The sequence below is a fragment of the Petaurus breviceps genome, unplaced genomic scaffold (genome assembly GCF_028583685.1).
Source record: "Petaurus breviceps papuanus isolate PSGF00001 unplaced genomic scaffold, PetGlider_PUasm1.0 138, whole genome shotgun sequence".
Lineage (NCBI taxonomy): Eukaryota > Metazoa > Chordata > Mammalia > Diprotodontia > Petauridae > Petaurus > Petaurus breviceps.
In genome coordinates, this window is record NW_027185694.1 from 11,843,824 (window position 1) to 11,847,904 (window position 4,081).

Below are 4,081 nucleotides of genomic sequence, written 5' to 3' on the forward strand. Positions count from 1 at the left end.
GCATTATGTAAAGGCTACCTATCTACAAAAACTATTACTACAACTGTTATATAGGGTACCACATCTCCGAGGAAATACTAATCTCCAGACTTCTCTCTTTATATACGGGGTGTTAAGGACTTCTGTTTCTCTATAGAGAAAGGCAGCGGTGTCTGAAGGGCAGTTGTCTATGAGGAGGGCTGGATAAAGAGGAAGCCAGCATGTGTGTTGGTACTGTGACTACTCAGCTGATTATGCCCTAATCTGTTATTGCTAAAAGTTAGCCAGATTTGGGCCTGATGGGGGGTGTCTTCTCTTTCCAGAAATGGTGTTCCCCTCTGGGTAATGAGAACCAGAGGTTTTTTCTTGCTTTAACTTACAAAGCAGGCCCGGCAGCCACTTAGCATCTGACTAGAGTTCGGCATGTCCCACTTTGGAATGCAGAGGAAGAGATTTGGAAGGCACTCAGGCTGGATGCTAATTACAGTCATACTTAGCAGAGCTCATCGGTTCAGCAGATCAGCTGGCCCCTGCTTGTTGGAGGACAGAATTAGCCAAGTAAAGCGATAGTGCTCTTGGACAAACCCCCTCCCACCTTTCAAAGTGATAGTATTACCAAGTATGCCACACTGTGCGAGGCTGGCTGTGTTTTATGAAATGAATTTAAAATTAAGCCTCGTACCAACTGCCAGGAGTAGCAGCTGAACAGAGTTCAGGCAATACCCAGCAAAAGCTGGCGTGATCAAGCAGTGGGACCATCTTCACTGGGAGACAGACAGACTGACAGTCTGACTGACAGATAGAGAGAGTGACAGGTAGGTTGACTGACTACAGACTGCTTCAGGATAGAGACTTTCGAAAAGATCCTGTAGGCTGACATTCGTGTGCGCGTAGCCTTCAGTATACTCTGCTGCCATATGCCCTTCTCGTCACAGATACCCCATCTCTTGTACCTGACTGCGATGGAAATGGAGGGCTTTCTTCTCCTCCTCCTTCTCTTATGTTTGGGGGTGGTGTGAGGCGATCTGCCTAGAAAACTGGGGCCTTTCAGCTGGAGAACTAAGAGTTAATGGCTTGTTGGGTGTGGAGAAACACTCCACGATTTTCTCTCAGATCTATCACCCGCTTTGGGGCAATGAAGATAGTGCTTTTTCAAAAGACTAAAAGTGAAGTTTTACCCCATAATTGTCTTACACACTTTCCCAGAATTATCAACCCCTGTTAAGCAATTTAAAAATTATTTTAAATAGAACAAAAATAGAAACTTTGTTGCAATACTGCCCTCCTAGTATGTAATTTCTGTGTATACATGTGTATGTATATGTGTATACATGTATGTGTGCATACATATGTACATAGACATATATTTTTTTCCATGGATCTGTTATTTCATCAATTGTAGAAGTGCTCTCCAGAGATTCAAACCCTAAATTTAGGGTACTGAGTCATTCGGTGACTTGTGCATGGTTTTATAGCCAGTATTTGTCCAGAGGCAGGATTTGAATCCAATTTTCCTGCCCTCAAGGCTAGTCTCTACCCACTACAGCACACAATAATTCCATTTGATAGAAACGACTCAAACTTCTTAGGGGGGAAGAATCTTTGGCATTTCACAGTACTGCTTTTTTTTTTTTTTTGATGGCAGGGATAACCAGGATATTTGATGGAGAGGCCTAGTCTTTTGTATAAATTAAGAGGGGGAGACGTGGCATCAAATGAAGAAAAATCGCTTAATGATTGTCACAATATTCATGAGATTTGGTGTTTCAAGCTGATATGGATTGGCTTCCAATTCTCTGGGAGAATTAAAAATGGCTTCTTTCCCCTCCACCTTGCGTGTCCCAATCCGTACCTAGCAAGGTCAAAACACTATGGGATACCACAAGAAGTGACTATAGTTCTCAATCTTCCCAGTAGAGAAAAAGCAAAAGGGAACTTTTGTTTACGTGGATTTGTTTTTTCTACTTGCTTTTTCTTTACTCTGCCTTTATTACTATGTAGGTATTGACTATTATAGCCTCATCAATAGAACCATAACTAGCAACCTTTGGCCCCAGAGAAAGCAGCACTGACTTGACTTTTAAAGTTGATTTGGGAAGGGGAGAGAAAGTGGGATCTGACACCACAGTGGGAGAAATAGAGTCCCTCTGGTGTATGAGGCCTCTTCTAGGGAGACTGCTGTAAAGGGAACAGGACAGAATTAGGCCTAGGAGGGAATCCCCCTGAGATATGGCTGCCATGAGAATAAGGAAGTGTGTTATTACGTAACTCTTAAAAATAATTATTTTTAGGGGTGGCTAGGTGGCACAGTGAATAGAGCACTGGCCCTGGAGTCAGGAGGACCTGAGTTCAAATTTGGCCTTAGACACTTAACACTTGCTAGCCATGTGACCTTGGCTAAGTCACTTAACCCCAATTGTTCTGCCTTCCCCCTCCAAAAAACAAAAATAATCACTTCTGCTAAACAAGGTGTTAAAATCAGTTTCTATGATGTTTAAAGATTAAAAATTTCAGGACTAGGGATGAAATCCTGATTGCTCTACCCTAGTTACATCTGTGATCAAGGATGAGGTAGGTTCCCCTCCCTACCCAATTTTTTTTTTGCCCAAACTCTTTTTAATATCTGCCTAAATTTCACAGCTCTCCTCTTCAATTTCTAGGTCCCAATGGTTTTACTTTATTTCTGGGGTCCTGATGATCCATAACTATCTGGCTCCTTAGAGTTTTTCTCTTACTTCTCCATTGACTTTGATCCCTGATTCCTTTGTTTTCACTCTAACTTAGGATGCAGACTATACTCTCTCAGCACTTTGTAGTGCGAGTTAGCTTGACATGCTGGGAAATGAAAAGATTTCCCTTTCTGGTCACCATTTTGAAAGAAGTGAGTGAGAATATGTTTCCATGCCATTGAAATGGTGCAGGTTTGGAATGACCTCCTTTTGCCCTCGTGGTTATTTGTCTGAGAAGCAGAGAACTAAGCCTCCATACTTTACCTTCTGGACATGGACCAACCCTCCAAATCCTTATAATTCAGAATGGCAGTAGCACCTCCATCCTTAAATGTTTAAAAGAATTTGTTTAAAGTAACTTCCATGCATGAAATGTAGTTTAGATTTCACGGCTTGCCCGTTGTGAAGGGTTATCTTGTGTTATAATTATCACACTACACACACGGCTGAGAGGAATGTGCTGAACGTATTGAGACCTTGCAAAATGTGTGTCCCCTGAAAGAAAGCCAAGCAGATGAATGCTCTTGGCATTGGGGATGGCCTGTATTATATTCATGCTGTGATAGTGATTTCTTTTTCCAAAGACCTTCTGATTGTAAGAGGGGATTCCAGAATCCACATGTGAGTCGCTGGTGTCTCCAAGTACACTGTGGCTCTCAGCCAGTAACAGTCTCTTTTATATTCCACGGGCCGGGCAGCTGAGTGTTGATTGGAAATCAGATAACTGCAGAATGTGGCATGTCACGGTGCCCAGAAATCATGTGAAAGGCTCATCAGGAAACTGACTGGTGGTCATTTCACTGTCATGCTGGGAAGAACCAGGGCTTATATAAAGTCCTGGATCCTTTCAGCCTGAACGTGCTGGGATCTCATCTTCATGTGGCTGTATTAGAAGTGAGATTTATAAAATCGCTATTATCTAGACAACCCTTTGATGTAATGCCTTAGAGGATAGACTTATGAGACTTTTTCTTCTGCCCATCGGCTCTGTGGCCAAAGTGGGGACAAAGTAGCTAAAATGAATATTGTTAGAGGTAGTGAAAGACAGTGGAGTATAGAGGTAGGGGTCGGGGAAAGGAATGTATTTGTATTCCTATGACCTGGGTTTGAATAGAGACTCTGAAATAGGCTAATTAATTCAGATCTCTCAGTCTCAGTTTTTTCATCTATAAAACACAGGGGCTGGGGCAGCTAGATGGCACAGTGAATAGAGCACCGGCCCTAGAGTCAGGAGCACCTGAGTTCAAATCTGGCCTCAGACACTTAACACTTACTAGCTGTGTGACCTAGGGCAAGTCACTTCACCCAATTTCCCTGCCTTCCCCTCTCCAAAAAGCAAATATATATATATATATATATATATATATATATAT

At 42.3% G+C, this 4,081-nt stretch overlaps 1 long non-coding RNA gene across 1 annotated transcript in view; it reads left to right on the forward strand.

Annotated features, from left to right (window-relative positions):
• The first annotated feature begins 608 nt into the window (after nt 1-608).
• LOC138143328 (uncharacterized) overlaps nt 609-4,081 on the forward strand; it is a 12,280-nt gene continuing 8,807 nt past the window's right edge. The window contains exon 1 of the long non-coding RNA XR_011163678.1: nt 609-794. This is a non-coding gene — a long non-coding RNA (uncharacterized lncRNA). The remainder of the gene's footprint in view (nt 795-4,081) is intronic.